Here is a 20,697-nt window from a genome sequence, read left to right on the forward strand (position 1 = left end):
TAAACATAAATGAGATTTGGCATCGATAACAGTAATTTCAGAGATGGCATTCTTTTGATAAAAACTGCTATATAATCTTTCCCTTGAACCTCATCCTACATTTTTTACTTATTCAGTCATTCACTGATTGAATCATTTTAACTCCATCTATAATAGCTGTGCCGGGTAATGTGTCAAGCCCTGGGGATACATTAATTTTTTTTTTTAAGATAGGTTTACAAATTAATTACCTAAGTATGCAGCAGTAGTTCCAGTGTGAAGAATGAATTTTGCTGACACAACGTTCCATTCTTTCATTACATAAAAATACAAAATGGGCATGTGACTACCAGAAAAAAGAATGTGAATGCACAGCACACCTAAGTGTGAAATATTACTCCTGGCTGCCAGGTAAGCTGAGAAAGGCACACAAATCATTTATCTTCGTGGACAACTGAATTCTAACCTGATGACCTCATTTCAAGAACTCTGTAGTTAATTTCATTTCAGAAACACCAACCCAAGCCTTGTCAAACAACAATCAGCTCTAATCTATTCCACTAAGTGAAGTTGATCAGGTTTTTTGTAAAAATTGCTCTCTTTCACCTCAAATATTGCTTAAAAAAAAAACTCAATGCTCAGCTGTAAGACTCAGAATTTGGTGTGAGGCATGTGATACTGTCTCTTGCCTGGCATAAGGTTTTAAATATCCTAACTGGAATCCCTAAATCTTTAATGTAAGAGCTTTGTCACATTTATTTTGTTGCCACTGAGAAGCTGAACAGGCCTTTGAGCAACTGTTTCCTACAGACCAGTTAGCTGCTTTATAATTTATCCCCAGGTAAAGCTGCACTAAATGTTAAATACCTGGGCTTTGGGTCCCCTTGAATCTCTCCTATATAATGGAGGGTGGTTCTTTCCAACCAGTAGGTCTGGCAAGACCAGTCCTCGGATGTAGGCTGAGAGTGACTGGGTTTTCCTGTTCTCAGGGCTCTGGCCACTCTGCCCACGCTGAAAGCTGTCCCCTTTCCTACGTCTTTATGGGCAGAAGACTATACCAAAAGTTTAAAGCATTAATGTCTTCACCACTACTCTCACCCACCCATCCTTCCCACCCACCCCTTTCTCTGACTTAATCACAGGAGGAAGTGAATCTACCCCTGATGCTGTCACAGTTTTTGAAATCTGGAAGTGGATCACATGATGTAAAAGGAAGTTGATGCGGGTTGAAGACAATAAGCTAGCTGGCACATCTAGAAATCTGTGTTGGCTTACTAGCTGTAAATCTTCCAGGGTTCTAATTTTAAAAGAAATTCCAAAAAAGCTCATCTTGGGTTGGAGGTATGGTTTTCAAGAACTGGGGCAGACTTTTTTGAAGTGCTCATAGACCAACTTTAAGGGAATATTCAAACGACAAAATCATAATCATAATAAGAGTAATAGAAATAAACTCTTTGAGAGGGCTTATTTTATACCTTCCCCCCTCCCCTTTTCATTTTAGCAGTGACAGCATATAAATCCTTGGGATTTCTTTAAAATTTCTCCTTGAGACTTCCCTGGTGGTCCAGTGATTAAGACTCCGCACTTCCAATGCAGGGGGTGCAGGTCAGAACCCTGGTCGAGGAATAAGATCCCACATGCCATGGTGCACAACCCTCCTACTTACCCCTCAATATATATATCCTTAATTAAGGACCTACATAAGTTGATGTACACAACAGTCTAGGAAGCATTCTCTTTGGAGGAAAATGTGGCCTCCAAATTACTATGTATATTGACATTTGAGTACTTAAAAGTAGGTAAGTACCCCATTTATATTATGGCAACCTGGCAGTCACTAGAGTTCACCTTCTCATTTCTCTGAAATGCCCTTGTTCCTAGGAAATCTTACCACAATTGGCTGCAGTCTTGAAAAGCCACCCTTCGTTTGTGATGCATTCATGATCCTCAGAGATTTAACAGGAGCCTGGAAGTGGGGTAAGGCACTTAGGATTCTTAGGCAGTGTTTTCAGGGTTCAAGCTGGAGGCTCTCATTTATAATTGAGAAGATTCTCTTGGATGCTGGAAGGAATAAAGTAAGTAACAACCACTCTCGGCGCTTGAGCCAACTCTATGTCACTAAGTCCATATTTTGCCATGACCTGGCAGAGAGGGAAAGCCCAGGACTGGGAGCCTCAAGAATGGATTCAGATTCTTCTTCTGCCATGTACTGATTGGGTGGCCTGGGGAACTGCCTTGTTCCCACCATCTCAGGGTTGTTAGTGAGGGATCAGTGAGATAGAAGACAGGAAGTCCTTTGTAAACTGGTGGTGCCATATAAATGAGTTACTGTGATAACATCAAGAGAGAATGGGGATACCATTTAATTCATTAATTTCTCCTATTTATGCCCTCACACTATAAATACTTTGCAAAATGTACCTTCCCCCCTCCTCAAACCTGTTTCTAAAAAAACACGAAGAACACCAAAAGAAGGGTAAACTTGTCCACTGCTTGGCAAAGGTAAAACTTCCATTGGAGGGAATGGGGATGGCACCTGGCTCACCCCTCAGGCAGATCCTGGGCAGAATGAGCATCTATGTGGGAAAGGTAAAGCCAGGAAAGCTTAGAAACGGGAACACCTTGAAGGGAACAGAACATCAGCCGATGAAGAGGTCAGTCTGCTAGTGAAATAAGACTTAATACGTGTCCAGATAACTAAGGCACTTTACTAAATGTCTGGAGAGAACAGTCAACCCCAAAAACAATTTCTGTGTAACTGTTGTTCAGTCTTTGTGTTTGATTCTTTGCGACCCCGTGGACTGCAGTCCACCAGGCTCCTCGGTCCATTAACAGAGACGTTAATCTGTCACCTTGAAATGGCAGCATGCTATGAAAGGAGTGACAGGTAGAGTGTGGGGTAGTGACGGGGGGTGGGAGATGCTGGAAAAGGCCACTGTTTACAAGTTAGGTCACCTTCGTGAAAAGACCACAGCAGTCACATAAGATCACTCAATCTTGTTTTCCTCATCCATGAAAAGAGCCTCAAAACCAACCAACCAAAATGATGATAGGGCCATTAAGTATGCTCAGTCATTCAATCGTATCCAACTCTCTTATAACCCTATAGACTGCAGCTCACCAGGCTTCTCTGTCCATGGGATTATCCCAGGCAAGAATACTGGCATGGGTTGTCATTTCCTCCCACAAGGGATCTTCCCAACCCAAGGACTGAACACACATCTCCTGCCCTGGCAGGTGGATCCTTTACCACTGAGCCATCTGGGAATCCCAGGGCCATAAAGAGAAATGTGCAAAACCCAGGACCCATCTCAATGGCTGGGTTGGACTTGTTGTCTCAACATTTTGTTGTTGTTCAGCTGCTCAGCCATGTCTGACTCTTTGCAATCCCATGGACTGTAGCACACCAGGCTTCCCTGTCCCTCACCACCTCCCGGAGATTGCTCAAACTCATGTCCATTGAGTCAGTGATGCCATCCAACCATCTCTTCCTCTGTCGTCCCCTTCTCCTCCTGCCTTCAATCTTTCCCAGCATCAGGGTATTTTCCAGTGAGGCAGCTCTTCACATCAGGTGCCAAAGTATTGGAGCTTCAGCATCAGTCCTTCCAATGACTATTCAGGGTTGATTTTTTTTTTTCCTTTAGGATTGACTGGTTTGATCTCCTTGCTGTCCAAGGAACTCTCAAGAGTCTTCTTCAGCACCACAGTTCAAGGGTATCAGTTCTTTGGCGCTTAGCCTTTTTTATTGTCCAGCTCTCACTGATTCTCTGACTCAACTCTGAGTCCTATGTAGACAGGTAAATCTGTCACTTTTTCTTTGAACTTCCAGAATCTACCGAGCACAGTGCTTAGCACTCCTCAGTTCTTGATTGATCTTATTAAATTTATAATTGACCAATGAGGTGTACAGTGCATTATAAACTGAATACACAAGGTCTATGTATGTAAAGGTACAGTATTGAAGGCAAATAAAAGATGTTTGCTAACCCAAAATATAAGATGATGTTGGAAGGTAAGAACACTCTACTTCTGCCCATGAGAGAGTGGTAAGGGCACTTACGACTTTAGTCTGTCACCCTGGGGCATCTCTAAAGTGGAGAAAGGAAACACTCTCACCTGTTTTCTGGTGAGACTAGTCCTTAGCATCATTCCAAGCTACCTACCATAGTAACCAATTCTCACATAAAAGAAAATGTGACATCCTGATTGTTTTTTCTAGAAACCAGTTTAACAGGTAAACTCCTTGCTGCAAAGAAAGCCTCCAAGACTTTCAGACTCCAATCAAGTCTAACTCTGACTGGTAGAATCAGCTGCCAACTTGATGACATCTGTTGTCTGAAATACAGAAGCGAGAGGCTAGGGTGCCTTCTAGGCTTCTATCTGGAGTAAGCACTGTACTCACAGCTAGGTTATGACTGCAAGTACTGCCGCTGAGGCGCAAACATCTCCTTTAATTTGGTTCTCTATGTGGCTCGCAAGAGTGGTGGTACAATTTATCACACATGTGAATGGCACAAAATCAGCACTCAAATACAACTTGCTATACTGAAGCAGTCCTTTGGGCCCGCTCCCAGCAAAATAACACAACCAGGAATATAATTGTTTCTTTCCTGAATATATGGCACTTCACAGCTAAGAGTTTTCACATGCTCCTATTGGAGTGGTGGCTCAGGTCCAGTCAGTCCTCCATAGCCACAGATTCAACCATCTACAAGCCAAAAATGTTGGGGAAAAAACAATTCTAGAAAGTTCCAAAAAGCAAACTTGAATTTGCAACATATTGGCAACTATTTACATAGCATGCACACTGTACAAGGTATTTGAAGCAATCTAGAGATGATTCAAAGTACATGGGAGGATGTGCTAGGTTATATGCAAATACAATGCCATTTTAAATAAAGGAACTTTTTGAGGATATTAGTATCTGCAGAGGTCCTAGAACCAGTCCCCCAAGGAAACCCAAGACAACTGCAGTTGTAAGGCAAGCGTCTCTATTTGCATTTTCTAAATGAGGGAAGTGATGGTCTTGTACTTGGTCAAGGTCACACATAAAGCAAAAGATAGAGTGGATTCTTACTCCATTGCTTCAGGTAACCTCTTTTCATCTCTTCCCAAATCTGGGGTGATAGTGATCCTGAGAAATAACAAGCTGAAATATGTCTTGGTTCTAGAGATTTCCTTTATGCTTCAGAAGCCCAATGAAAATTTTATAAAGGTTATTAAGAAAAAGGGTTATCTTCTAATTACTTAGGTATGACACAAAATATATCATAATTTGACTTTTGCCTTTTTCATTTTCTCTATTCAAATGACTGTTGTTATCTTCTTTTCAGAAAAACTTTCTTTTCAAGAGGGCTCTATTGAAACTGCCCTGGTTTGGATAGAAATGCCAAGGGATCTGCCTCTTGGTTGCTAATTCTTTCCCACGTACAGATACAGGAGGACTATTAATGCAAAATTACTTACTGATATAATTAAGTTATAAACTGAGCTATTTATTGACCCTGGCTCAAATTATATCTCAGAAAAAACAGAATTTGTCATTATCTTCCCTGTCATAATCAAAATTAAATGCCTTATATTTGTAAAGTGCTTTGTAATTTTAAAAGCACCTGCCCATATATTCTTTCACTTAACCTTCACAGCCTGGTGAAGTGGATATTACCATCCTCGATTTATAGATCAGGAAACTGAAGCTTTCAGAGGTTAAGAAACTGGCCTAAGGTTGCAGTCAGGTCTCCTTTAAATGAACACAGATTTTCTAAATGTACAGGACAATACTACTGCTTCCACTATACAATATGTTGACACCTTAAAGTCAGAGGCCGCCAAGATCATACATGGTTGCACAAGCTGGCTTCATTATTCATTGAGGGAGGGTGGGCACCATGGGGAACAGAAGGACCTTCTCAGAAAGAAGGCACCAGAATCTCTTCCAGGACGGGCTTGTGTTGGGTGGTTTTTAGGGAGTTCTAAGGAGGCAAGGGTTTGCTCTAGATTGAGTGCTGTCAGAAAATGTGGTGATTCTAGGACTGAGTATCCCAATAAATGTTATTTACAGTGAGCAGTGATGAGATGACCAAGAAGATCATAAAATGGTAAAGTAGCAGTGGCTACGTCTATTAGTTGGGGGTGGAGGGGGCAGGGAGTTGGTGAGGATGCTTGGTGGGTTTAGTGGGTTGTACAGGAACCGTATTTTGGTCTGTGCTTAGAGGAAATTGGGCAGTGGCCTTGCTTGGCCTCACTTGAACATGGTTTCAGAGGAACTTTGTCTGAAGCTAGTGCTGTGTGAACTTGCTCCTGTCCAACAGGAGAACACAGCCTCTCCCTGAGTGCCAGGTTGGCTTCCGCAGCCACACAGAGGATGAGCTATATCATGCCAGGAAGTCAGCACTTGCTTTTTCCTCTCTTAAACAACTGCCTCTGAGCAGCTTTCATATCAAATGGAAAGTCCAAAAATCGCTCAGTGATAATTTAATTCAAATGAAACCTTTCCTTGTGAAACCAAAAATACCATCAGCACTAAACTACCCCAGGAACTCCCTAGCAGACTGGGTAAGCACTGAGTCACAGTTTCCTGCATCAACTCGTCTCCTCCTCCCTGCAGATTTCTTCCCACCTGAGCCATCAGCTCCTGGGCAGACAGGAGGCTGAACTGTGTTGGCTCCTGTGAGTTGTTCCCAACACCAGGCTTCCTTTTCTTGAGTAATACAGTCTCTGGCTTTTAGTTGGGCACACAGCTGCTCACCATAAAGAATTCATTCCCAGATTCTTGTGTGTCTAGGTGTGGGCAGGTGACGGAAGCGGAAGGGATGTGCGCAAGCCCTAGGACAGGTCATAAAGAAAGGAGTGGGTGTGGCCCCCCTCACCCTCCCTCTCTTGCTCCAAATTGGCAGGTGGTGGCCAGAGTCCATAAAGATCAGTGCCACACCCTAGGGGTGACGGAGTGGAAAATGGGAGGGAGCCTGCACCCTAGACAGCCGGAGGGCTCCACGCCAACCCTGCACTCTCTACATCCCAGAATGTTAGGTGGGAGGGAAGTCAATACTCATACCTGTAACAATCAATAAGACCCACTGGTAATTGCATCTGCATATTCTCGGGTGGGGCATTCCACACCCCCCGGCAACATTTAAATGTAATAAAATTAAATTTAACCCCAGAAGTTCTTCTAGAACACCAGGATACAGAAACTGTTCATAATAATGGTGTATATTGCTTTTTTTTTTTTCTTGCTATGCTTACTGTTTTATGAGTGAACTTATGGTTTACCTTATTACACAGTGTATTTCTAATTTTTACCTTTTTGTCTCATTCTTTCCCAATAATCCTGAGCCCTTTGGTTGGGGCATAAAAGACACTACACAAATATGTTTTAATGAGCCTTGAAAGACTCTGTAATGCTATCGTATTTTATAACCTCTACTACTTTATCTGTTCACTTCTCATCTTCCTGTGAGATAGTCACATTTATGGATGGATGAAAATATATACACCTCAGCTAAACTGCAAACTACTATGAGATTGCTCCCCAGATTGGCAAACCCTCAAATGGAAATTTGTGAGTGCCAAGAGTTTAAATATATAAAAATGCCTTTGTTTGTAAAAGGCCTCAAAGGACTCTTTTCACATCAAATCCCCTCTCACATTTGTAAAACCATCTGCAATTTAGAACGTGCTTTCATACTCATCATCTCAAAGTCCTTATAATCAGGCTGGATATTTGTAATCTACATGTAACAAACAAGGTGTTAGAAGTTCTCAGAGGGTGAGTTACTTGCTCAAGAAGCCATCCACCTAAAAAACCCTGTGGATGGCCCTTCGGATTATGATAATGTGGCAGTAAGCTTTCTGGGACCTGCGTCTGCACCTTGGGCTCACACCTCCATGCGAGGGACCCTGACGTGGACCTCTAATCAGGGACCTGAGGATGGGCTGTGAGCAGGTAGAAGGGGCCCTGGGAAAGCGCTGCCACTGGGGAAATGCAGGACAGCAGAGACAGAAGTGAACGGGCGGGCCTCATTAAAGCATCATTCCCACTGCTTTCTAACTTCAGAGTGAAACTAACTCCAGGCGGATGTCGCTCAGGGGCACTGCCACAGGGACCTGAGCAGTGGCCATGCACCAGTGTCTCGGGTATTCCTGGAGTCCGGTTGAGCCAATGAGATCCGCAAGCAATTGCATTAATACCTTGGGAAGATGAGGTTCTGCCGAATCATTTTCTATTGGAAGGAGAATAAACAGAGGTCCAGCTGACAGATAACAGCAGCTGGGACAGGCCAGCGTGGGAAAGGGACAGAGCGAGCAGCAGCCACCGCCTCCTCAATTTGATCTACATTCATCCCAATTATAATGCTGACATTTGCATTTCACCTTCACTCTCAAAAGTTTGTTTTAAGCACTCCCAAACCCCTGATCTAGCCCTCTGGATGAGTATGCAACTTATCATGGATTCCAGTGAGTTTAAAGCAAACCCTCTAGAGGAATTCAGTTGTAATCTATCTTGGTTTTGGTTGCGCCATGCAGCATATGGGATCTTAGTAGCCCAACCAGGTATCAGAATCTGCAGTGGGAGCCTGGAGTCCTAACCACTGGATCACTAGGGAATCCCATAACTTATCTATTCTTTATTTATTTATGCTTTATTTCCAGAGGAATAGAATGGCAAAGAGCTCTGGCCCCAAGACCAGAAAACCTGGAAGAAGGGAATTCCCTGGTGGTTCAATGGTTAAGACTCCGCACTGCCAATGAACACTGTCTGATGTTCATCCTCACAATGATCTTACAAGAAGAGGGTAATTGGTCCATTGTTAATGAGAAAATGGAGCTTTGCAAAGTTGAGTGTCTCGTGTAAACACTAACCCCACTCCCAGGGGGAAAAAAAAACCCAGGACTTAAATTCAGTTCTTCTGACCTGTCAAGGGATTTTCCACTGGCCAAAGTTGTGAAAACGAAATGAGATAACAGATGCAAAAGTGTCTACTGAAGGGTGAAGAGAACATTATGAGGCTGATGTCAGGACCTGGCAACTTATGTTCACAAAACATCTGAGTCTCCCTGGCGGTTAGTCAGTGGCCCAGTCTCAGGCTGAAGAAATGGCCGGGAATGGACTTGAATGAAGGGCCTTCAGGGCTGTGCCCACGTGGCAGGTGAGTGGCTGCCATGCCCTGAGACAATCACTCCCTACAGACTTCCACGGTTGCTCTTCACTTTCTTCCACATCATTTCCAGTTTATTACTCTCCTTTCCAGCACAATAAAGCATCATTTGAGTTCATTGCGAAGAGACAAAGAGAAACTTTTGTTTCTAAGGCTTTATCTTTGCCAAAAGAATACATATACAATATATAGATAGATATTGTATACTTACACACACATAAAGACTCACATTTTCCAACAGGCTAACAACGACACTTGAGTCCTTCCTGCCTTGACACCCAATCCTATTGGCTCTACAATGGACCTGTTCCTCCAATCTACTCGCCCCCTCTCTATTCTCACGGCTATGGTGTACTTGACTTCATTATCTCTAACTTGCAGAGCACCCTTTGTACAACTGGCCTTTGTAATCAGTTCCTCATCTGCTGCTGCTTCGGTCCTGTGTACTCTCCGTGCATAAATACTTAAGTGAGCTGTTGGAATTATTGGGGGTGGAGGCAACTTTTTAACTCTCCCCAGGAGAAGGCAATGGCACCCCACTCCAGTACTCTTGCCTGGAAATTCCCATGGACAAGAGGACCCTGGTAGGCTGCAGTCCATGGGGTCGCGAAGAGTCAGACACAACTGAGCGACTTCACTTTCACTTTTCACTTTCATGCATTGGAGAAGGAAATGGCAACCCACTCCAGTGTTCTTGCCTGGAGAATCCCAGGGACAGGGGAGCCTGGTGGGCTGCCGTCTATGTGGTTGCCACAGAGTCGGACACGACTGAAGCGACTTAGCAGCAGCAGCAGGGACACATTACACAGGTGAGTTGACTAGCTGGATATAGCAGCAAGCCCACTGCTTCCTTGAGCCCTAAAATAATAAGGGGTAGTAAGTGTCTACCATGGGTTAAATCATGTCCCTCTCCAAGAAAAGATATGTCAAAGCCCTAACCCCTAGTACTTGTAATGTGACCTGACTTGGGAAAGGGTCTTTGTAGAGGTAATCAAGTTAAGAGGCATTTGTTGTTGTTTTAGTCACTAAGTCATGACTCACTCTTTGCAACCCCATGGACTGTAGCCCACTGGGCTCCTCTGTCCATGAGATTTTCCAGGCAAGATACTGGAGTGGGTTGCCATTTCCTCATCCAGGGGATCTTCCTGACCCAAAGATCAAACCTGCATCTCATTGGCAGGTGGATTCTTTACCACTGAGCCTCCAGGGAAGCCCTACGAGGAGGTTATTAGGTGAACCTTAATCTAGGGTGACTGATGTCCTTAAAGACAGACACAGTGGGATAAGGAAAAGGCCATGCGATGATGGAGGCAGGGACTGCAGGCTCCCCTAGAGCCTTCAGAAAGAGCACAATCCTACCGAGTTTGGATTCTAGCTTCTGAAGATGGAAGAGAGTAACTTTCTGTTGTCTTAGGCCATCTGGTTTTTGACAATCTGTCACAGCAGCCCTAGGAAACTAGAACAGTACCTAAAGAAAGGTGAGGAGAGTCGACTATCAAGAAAGCAGGCTTCAGGACTTCCTGGTGGTTCAGTGGTTAAGAATCCACCTGCCAATGCAGGGGACACAGATTTGATCCCTGGTCCAGAAAGATTCCTCATGCCATGGGGCAGCTAAGCCTCTGTGCCACATGTCCAATAGCCTACTACTGAGCCTGCATGTCCAATAGCCCACGCACTGCAACGAGAGAAGAGCCTCTGCTCACTGCACCTAGGCAAAGTTCAAGTGCACCAATGAAGTCCCAGCATAGTCGTAAATAAAGAAAATCTTCAAATCAAAACAACTGTTCTTCACAAGTTTGCCTCTGCTAGTTTCTTGCTGTCTCCATAAGAAGCCAGGGGCCTCCACAATTATGATTCCAAAGGACAAATCTGATTATGTCCTTCTTTAACAAAAAAACAAACCTTTATTTTCTATAGGACAAACTCCAAGCCCCTAATACATCATGCAAGGCCTTCACAGCCTGGTCCCAACCTACTTCTCCAGCACAATCGCCATCATTCCCCCTCCTGACACTTCTTGCAGGCTGACCCCTTTGGCCATCACACCATCCTGGGGTCCAGTGGCTGATTCTCATGCACAGTTGACAACAGGCGTGGTGATGACAACCACCCAGCTGACCTCAAGAGTGGTCCTGGGCATCCACCATCCTGAGCGAGGCCATAATGTCCTTCCTATAAAGACCTAAGTCTGGGCAATGCTGAATCAAGCAGAAGGATCTGGGGCTTTGAGCACAGAAGTCACAGGGGTCACACCTCAGAAATGTAATTTGGTGGGTATCTCAGTATCAGTTGGCGGTATTCTATTTCCTTTCTGAATGCACTTGGAACCTTCACCAATCAATAAGTGATTGAGTTATCTACCGTGTGCTTAACCTTGCAAGGTGCAGGGACACAGAAGAGTATATAAGGCATGGTCATGTTCATTCATCAAATGTGTTCAGTCTCAATGGGGAAAGGACTAACAAGTAATGTGCTCATAACACAGGCCAACAGGTTCAATTCTACAGCTAGAAGAGCTCAGAGAAAGGAAGTGACATTATGAACTGGAGTAGTCAGGAAAGGGTAGGTGAAGGAATGGGAACTTAGGTTGGGCCTGGCAGATGCAGAGGGTCTGACTGGTCAATGGGAGGAGGGGGGCTTTCCAGGGACAACACAAATGAAGGCACAGAAGCAGAAGGAGCAAGTCAGCACTGCTGCTGGGGAAACCTAGTAATCAAAGCATCATTCTTTTTTTTTGAAGGTACATTTTCCCTTTGGAATTATTCACTGATCTGTAGGATGCCATTTTGACACCTTTTTCTTTAAAGCTGTACCACATGGCTTGCAGGATCTTAGTTCCCTGACCAGGGATGGAACTCAGGCCCTTGGCAGTAAAAGTGCAGAGCTCTAACCACTGGACAGCCAGGGAATTCCCCAAAGCACCATTCATGATTAGTCTAGTGCACAAAAGGGACCTCCAGACAGCAACACCTAGAAACTTATTAAAAATGCAAAGTTTTGGCCACACCTGAGACCTACCAAACGAGAAGCTCTGGGGGTGAGAGTGGGACCAGCAATCAGGGTTTTTTATGAATTCTCCAAGTGATTCTGATGCAGGCTAAAGTTTTCTGAGAAGTTTTTTGCTCTAGGGAGAAGACGTGTTACAAATAAGCTTATCATTATCTATTCCTGCAGAGGAAACTTTCAAATCATCTGGAACTGGAATTCATTTTATTTACTTCCTTCTTGACATAACCTAAATGGTGGTTCAGCAATGTGTAACAAGCACCAAGGCAGAGACACTGTGTGTGCACCCGAGTCTGTGTGTGTACACAAAGACCAATCCGTTGTCTTTCGGCAAGTAACTGATAATATGCATCTGAGAAAGACCTAGAAAAATTATTTTAAGGAAGCGACACAGGACTGATGTCACAGTCCTATGAGACAAGAAATTTTATATACTGAAGATGAAGAACGTGACTTGATTGTGGTTACCTAGTAGCCAGGAAAATAATAGGAATATGCTAGACACAACTGCTTCCCTTGTCACCCCATCGTTCTTTTGTGATCACGTGGTCATCAGCTCTTCTATTTCCATACACCGGAGAGGAGATCTAAACATTCTTTTCTGTTTTAACCTTCTGTACTTGAGGGCCACCGACAATTCCCCATTTTCACCACTCCTGCCAAATGGAGGTTGGGTTTATTTTGATTTGTGTTGGGTCTGAAGCTCCTCGTTAAATAAACTGGGACCCTGAATCTGGCCAATACATCCAAGAGAAAAATAGAAGGAATCAAAGTGAATTGTAGGGAGGGAAGGAGGGGAAGTTCCCTGGAAGTCTAAAAGTAGGAAGCAAGGATGGTATTTTTGGCTTGGGACTTTCTGTACCACATGAAATTATGAGAATGACTTAATTGTTCCTGTGCATTTGAAACCCGAGAGAGACCATCATGGCTGGGTTACACCCAGACGGACTGGAGAAGGACTTAGACAGGGTGGCCTCCTGCCAAAGAAACCTGCTCTGCAGACAAGAGTGACTGAGTCGCGCATGTTTTCAGGGCCGGGTTGTCTGGTGACGGCTGGTTTTGCTCTCTCCCTCAATCCCCCTTGAGCAGACAGGGTGCTGCATTACCAGGGGCTGCCAGTTCAGGGGTAACTGGAGGGGCAGTGGGCTTCAAAAAGCCTGGGTTCTGGTCCTTCTGGTCTATCTAATGGCTTTTTTTTTTTTTTTTTTTTAAATATTTATTTATTTGGCTGTGTTGTGTCTTAGTTGTGGCAGGCAGGCTTTTCACTGCAACATATAGGCTTCACTTTAACTGTGGCTCTACTTGGGCTTAGTTGCCCCGTAGCACAGGGGATCGAATCTGAGGCCCCTGCATTAGAAGGCAGATTCTTAATCACTGGACCACCAGGGAAGTCCCTCTAGTCCCTCTAGTGCCCTGAGGTAGCAACATTAACTTCTGCTTCCTCATCTGCTGAAAGAGGATAAACTATGCGCCTAGGCTATTTCATAGAATCACAAAGAGAAAAATAAGTGAGGGAACAGGTACAAAGAACATCCTTTGGAAACTGAAGACTGTTATGCTATTGAGAGTTACACTTGGACTCTCTGGTTTCACACAGCATCTTTTGCATCCTTCTTCTTAAAATGGGCACCTATTGGTTTGGCTGACCTGCTCCCTTTCTGCAGGAGATGGCAGTCATGATGGTCAATGCCATCTTGCCACCTGACCCCAGGAGGAGACCCCTGAGCCAAGTAAGACCAATCAGATTCTCATATCCAGAAATTGATAACAGAGAGGCTTAGAGACGGAGCTGCCAGTGGCACAGGCTCATTATACAACCCCAGTGGCTCTCATGGGGCCATTGTACTCCACAGGGGGCACTGGGCACTCTGGATTTATGTTTGGTTGTCACATTGAAGAAGGCATACTATTGGCATCTAGTAGGTGGAGCCTGGGGATACTGCTAAACCCCCCTCAACATGTGGGATAGCCCCTCTCAACAAAGAATTATCAGCACCAAAATGTCAGCAGTAGCAAGGATGAGAAACCATGCTCCAAAGAGGTGGTTGAGAGGCAAATGCTGACAGGGTCCAGATAGACAATGAAAGTTTATCCTCTTTCAGCAGATGAGGAAGCAGAAGTTAATGTTGCTACCTCAGGGCACTAGAGGGACTAGAGGGACTCTGGCAGTGAGGAAGCGATGCTGACTGCAGGGACAGGATCTGAAGAAGAGGGCAGCCACTATGCGGCTTCTATGTCACCCCAGGAAATGAAGACTCAAGGTTGCCAGATTCCATTTTTTTCTAGAGAAGCTGGAAATCTGGATTTTCACGTGAAATCTTTGATTTTTAAATTCTAGTTCTTTTTTCTTTAATGTATGGACCAAATGAATGCATCTCCAGGCCCAATGGAGGCTAGGGGCCAACAGTTTTCAACGTCTGACCTGGAAGAAGATCCAAAGTCTCCTTCACAACTCTGTGAAGCTAAACAGCTTCTCCCCTTACTTCCCTGGATGTTGTGAGGCAGCATAGGATGTTATATCTGTCTCCCAAAGATTTTTACTAGTACACACCCCTGCACCTCTCTCTTCCTCTCTCACTTCTTCTGCTATATCTTTTCTAAAATGTTTGTTTATTTGGCTGTGCCAGCTCTTAGTTGTGGCATGTAGAATCTAGTTCCCTGACCTGGGTTCAAACCTGGGCCCCCTGCATTGGGAGTATGGTGTCTTAGCCACTGCACCACAGGGAAGTCCCTTCTGCTACATCTTTGACCTGATGTGCCATCTCCACCCAAATAAGAATTTGAATTTCTCAGGGTTGAAAGGAATCTTAGAAAAAAAAATCTAGTCCTGACCTTCCAAGAAAAACATTTGGCCAATTACTATACTTAATTTCTTCTTGCCTCAGTTGCCTTATCAGTCAAATAATAATGGTACTTCACTGAGCTGTTAGCAAGGCTGAATGACTTCATACTATCACTTCAATCTCTCCTTGAATCCTTTGCCTTTGGAAATAATGCTCCAATGCTACTGCTGCTATTAATAAGAGTAATAAAATTAGTGCACCTTAGGTCACCACTAGTGGTGAAGAACATGCCTGCCAACGCAGGTAGACGTAAGAGATGTGGGTCCGACCCCTGGGTCAGGAAGATCCCCTGGAGGAGGGCATGGCAAACCACTCCAGTACTCTTGCCTGGAGAATCCCATAGACAGAGGAGCCTGGTGGGCTACAGTCCACAGAGTCGCAAAGAGTTAGACAGGACTGAAGCAACCTAGTACACACGCACAGGTCAAGATTAATGTTGACATCTGTCTGACCCTTAGCAGAAAAACTCACATAGGGTGGAACTTGAGCATGAAATCAGACTTTCCCAGAACAAATAAACCGTGTCTCATCGGCTTATTTGAGACACATTACGTTACTGAGACACATTTTTGGAACACTGTGTGGATCCCATAGAATATTTTGTATGTTGACGCCTGGAGGGACAAGTCTTAAGGTGATTTGGTGATTCTAAGAAGGGGCATGAATAGCAAGAGGGAAAGTGAGCAAAGAGAGAACTGCAAACCACCCAACGTGCCCTTGCAAAAAAATAAAAACAAAAGTATACAAGAAACTCTTGGGCCAGAGTGTAGCAATCTCTCATCGTCTTAAGAATTTAGTGAATGCAGGATTATGGCAAATCTAACCTGTCACAGGGCTATGGCATTCTTAGCAGCAGCCAAATCCTTCTGGCCTGAATTCTCGCCAAGGCTACTTGACCCTTATAAAAACCCTTAACAGTGGAGTGGGCACCATTTTTTCCCTCTGCCTTTGAAAAGTTTCCTTGACAGCACCCATTACAAAGAGAACAGGGTCTGCTCTCCAGACTGGAGGCCAAAATGTTAATTAACTTTTACCCTAGTCTGCCAAAAAAAAAATTTGTGGGTAGTACTCTCTGTTTCCAGCAGTATTAGAGAAGAGAAAGAAAGGAATAGAATGGAAGTGAATAAAATCCAGAAAGAATTCTGATATTAAGATCAAATGATTGCATATGCTTTTCTACCCTTGTCCTTCCTACTTTATTTCTGATCACTTTTTGCCAAATAAACTGGTCTTTCAATGACAAAGTTCATTTCATCACGTGTATATCAAACACTGGTTCTATTGCTTTCCACTGCAGATTTCACAAAGGATTTATGTGAGTTCTTCTGAGTTCATTAGCAATTCTTTTTCATTATTTCTAGGAAAGCACCATGCTAGGTAAGTAAGTATCATATAAAGCAAATAATGTACATTAAAAATTAAAACTATACTCGGAAAATAAATCTGAATTCGGTCCAAGTACTTGTTAAAGTTGATATGATTAAGATACCACTCATATATGCTAATAATCAACTTCCCATGGCTTTATCAGTAGCAAAGCTCCCCAGATAATCTCAGGAAACCAAGAGTATTCTACAGCATTGGACTGCATTCTTGTTGAAGTGGTTTTGTCCTAGGGAGAAAAGAAGTGCATCTGCTATTTGCAACTTGGAAATGCAACTTGAAAAATCTTTTCAATAAATACGTATTGAGTACCTATTACATCCAGACACCTCGCTATGAGATGGAGATGAACAAGACAGGTACTTCTCTCATCTCCCTTGGGGCTTACAGTCCAATGAGGCATAAAGACAGGCTAACAAAGAATTCTAAGAGTTTGATAAATCATGTACAGTAAGGCATGTTCTTCTCATCCTCTTCCCTAAAGAAACTTGGAAGAAGGGAGCTGAGAGAATTTAATCTGATATGAATCATAGAAATAGTCCAGAGTCTTGGGGTGAACTCTAAACTCATCATTACCAAGGTAACCTACAGAGGAGATAATTTGTGAAGAAAGCAGCAATAGAAACCCTTAAGAGAAGAGGAGGCAGAAGTGAGAGACAGATTTGAGATAACAAATTATCTGGCTTACTAGGAGGCTAAGAGTACAGAAGAGTCATGAGAAAGTGCCAGGAAAGAAAGCTGATGGGATATTGGGAACGGCCTGGGAGTACTGGCATCAGGGACCTTAACTCTGTGAGGTAGGTGGGGCTTCCCTGGTGGCTCAGTGGTAAAGAATCTGCCTGCCAATGCAGGAGATGCGGGTTCAATCCCTGGGTCATGAAAAGCCCCTGGAGAAGGGAATGGCTACCTACTCCAGTATTCCTGCCTGAGAAATCCCCATGGACAGAGGAGAGTGGTGGGCTACAGTTCATGAGGTCACAAAGAATTGTATATGACTCAGCAGCTAAACAACAACCTGAGGTAGTAATGTTATTATCACCCCCATTCTACAAAAGAAAAAACTCTGAGGCAGAAGTCACAAAACTTGTCCAAGGCTGTTAGCAAGTCCTGGAGCCAGGATTCAGGCACACCCAGCCTGGCTCGAGAACATCTGTTCCACATTCCATGTGTGCTGAAGATGTTAGACATGCCTTAATAGGAAACGGGAAGTCAGAGGGTTTTCAAGCAAGGTACTATGTAATTTAAACACTGATATCAGGAATTCACGTAGACACTGAATGTAAAATGAACTGGACAGGTTGGGGAGGGTACCTGGCACTTAATGAATGCCTCAGGTGTGTCCAGACCGCCTCAGACGTATCTTACTATTTTATCTCATTACCCAACAATCTTCACTCTGAAAGAAACAGATTCCCATCTCACTGACACTGGACTAAGTCTTAAAGTATCCGTTCATTGCTGTATGTGGTGGAATCAGATTATGAACTCAAATGAGACTATCATGAAAGTCCCTACTGTTCCAACCACACTGAGAAAAGCTGGAGGCAAGGAAACCAGGTGGTAGGTTCTTACAACTGTCAAGATGAGTGGTCCTGAGAATTAGAGGAAGGGGTAGGTAGAAGATTTGATAACTGATCAGACACTGAAATCAAGGTAAGATTGAAGGAAAAAAAAAAAAGAAAATGACGTCAGGATTTCAAAATTCCAAGACTGGAACACTTGTGACGCCATTCATAGAAATTAAGAAGTTAAAAGTAGTAAGATGTTTTTGTTGAATCTGGGAGGTAGAGAATAATAGGAGCAGACCAGAATAATGACTAAGAATACTAACACTGAGCACTTACTATTTGCCAGGTACTGTACATGCACCAACTACTTTACTTCTCATAAAACGCTTTATTATTTCCGTTTTAAAGAAGAGAAAAATGAGTAAGCTACCCAAGATCACACAGTGAGTAAACTGTAGAGCTGAACTTGAAATTAACTTCATTTCTGACAGGAACTGGACATTTCCTGCATTTCTTCTGTCTCAGAGGAGAAAGAAAACATGATAATGGATTAGAAAGAGTTTCATGGCTGGGTAATTCTAGAGGAGCAGAACCAGGATGAATGGATAAATGTCATAAAAAAGGAAATTTTAGCTCGAACATCAGGTTTCTGTGGTAATCCGTTATTTATTCGAATTAAAAAAATGGATTATGTAAAATTCTTTTAAAAAAGAAAAACAAAAGAAATAGTCACCCTCACATTTCTAATAAATGCAGCTGTTCAAAAATAAATAGGCTCCCTTCTAAGACAATGAGTTCCTAATCACATATTTAAGAATACTGTCAGAAATTGTCAGAAGGATTTCTGGACAAGGGAAAGCAGCAACATAACAGCACATAACAGATCTCTCTTAACTTCCTGCCTTTTTCCCTTCACTGGTTGGTCACTTCTCAGTATTACCCTTCTCCCTGGATGATGCTACTGGTCTTTACTGAGAAAAGGTGTCCTTTATATCACCTTTCGGAGAAAGCAATGGCACCCCACTCCAGTACTCTAGCCTGGAAAATCCCACGGAAGGAGGAGCCTGGTGGGCTGCAGTCCATGGGGTCGCTGAGAGTCAGACACGACTGAGCGACTTCTCTTTCACTTTTCACTTTCATGCATTGGAGAAGGCAATGGCAACCCACTCCAGTGTTCTTGCCTGGAGAATCCCAGGGACGGAGGAGCCTGGTGGGCTGCCGTCTGTGGGGTCGCACAGAGTCGGACACGACTGAAGCGACTTAGCAGCAGCAGCATGTCACCTTTGGGCTTTCCTGGTGACTCAAACAGGAAAGAATCCACCTGCAACTCGGAAGACCTGGGTTCAATCTCTGGGTTGGGAAGAGCCCCTGGAGGAGGGCATGGAAACCCTCTCCAGTATTCTTGCCTGGAGAATCCTCATGGACAGAGGAGCCTGGCAGGCTACAGTCCATGGGGTCGCAAAGAGTAGGAAACGACTGAGTAACTAAGCATAGCTCACATTACCTCTACAGCTTAAGAAACTGTCACAGTGAAGCTGTATCTATACCTACAAGTGGTTTTGACAAGGTCAAAGGTCAAGGTGACTTGACCTTGATGAGCTATTTTTTAGTTTGAAGAACTAAGTGAGCTATTTAGTTTAATGAGCTATTTTTTAGTTTTAAAAGGTAAAATTAAAAGGAAAAAAAATCCACAGCACTTTGAGACATAAAAACCCAAACCTTTTGTGGTTAAATGGTTAAACAATCCAGACCAATTGAGAGAACAGTTAAGTGTTCTTCAAGTTCAAAGTACTTACAGAGCACAGTTGAGAAGGAAGTCAGAGAGCCTGTGATAGGCTGAAAGGAAATTGTCCTGCTTACCTGGCTACTTTAACAACCTAAGTAGTTCTGTCAGAGGGGAAAGTGAAATCTAATTGAGTCCTGACCCAGATTTTATTGATTCTAAGAAGCACATTGGTGGGGAAGAGAAGGGAGATAAGCACACTGTTTTGTTTTTGCTTTTTAACATAGATGAAATCAGACTGTATCTTAAAATTGATGACATGTCCCTTTTAAGTCAATAGCATTTTTCTTTCCTAAATATACATCTTAAATGGTGCTTCTTAAAAATCAATGGCAACAGAAAATGGAAACAGTTGACAGAAAATAAACATCAGTTTCTTAAAAAAATAAACCAATGGAGACTTAGTTTTGATGAAATGTGGTCATTTCTGAACATGATATATAAACAGTTTCAACATGAGAATTAAAATTCCCATTCAAGAATTAAGGGTACACAGTTCAGTTCAGTTGCTCAGTCCTGTCCGACTCTTTGCGACCCCATGAATTGCAGCACACCAGGCTTCCCTGTCCATCACCATCTCCCGGAGTTCACTCAAACTCATGTGCATCAAGTCGGTGATGCCATCCAGCCATCTCATCCTCTGTCGTCCCCTTCTCCTCCTGCCCCCAACCCTCCCAGCATCAGAGTCTTTTCCAATGAGTCAACTTTTTGCACGAGGTGGCCAAAGTTTTAGAGTTTCAGCTTTAGCATCATTCCTTCCAAAGAACACCCAGGGCTGATTTCCTTTAGAATGGATTGGTTGGATCTCCTTGCAGTCCAAGGGACTCTCAAGAGTCTTCTCCAACACCACACTTCAAAAGCATCAATTCTTCGGCGCTCAGCCTTCTTCACAGTCCAACTCTCGCATCTATACATGACCACTGGAAAAACCATAGCCTTGACTAGACGGACCTTTGTTGGCAAAGTACTGTCTCTGCTTTTGAATATGCTATCTAGGTTGGTCATAACTTTTCTTCCAAGGAGTAAGCGTCTTTTAA

General features: G+C 43.5%; 1 protein-coding gene across 2 annotated transcripts in view; it reads right to left on the reverse strand.

The window, feature by feature from the left end:
* MYO1E (myosin IE) overlaps positions 1–20,697 on the reverse strand; it is a 221,232-nt gene that overhangs the window by 142,079 nt on the left and 58,456 nt on the right. The window lies entirely within an intron of this gene.

This window comes from Bison bison, unplaced genomic scaffold (assembly GCF_000754665.1).
Source record: "Bison bison bison isolate TAMUID 2011002044 unplaced genomic scaffold, Bison_UMD1.0 scf7180017864066, whole genome shotgun sequence".
NCBI lineage: Eukaryota > Metazoa > Chordata > Mammalia > Artiodactyla > Bovidae > Bison > Bison bison.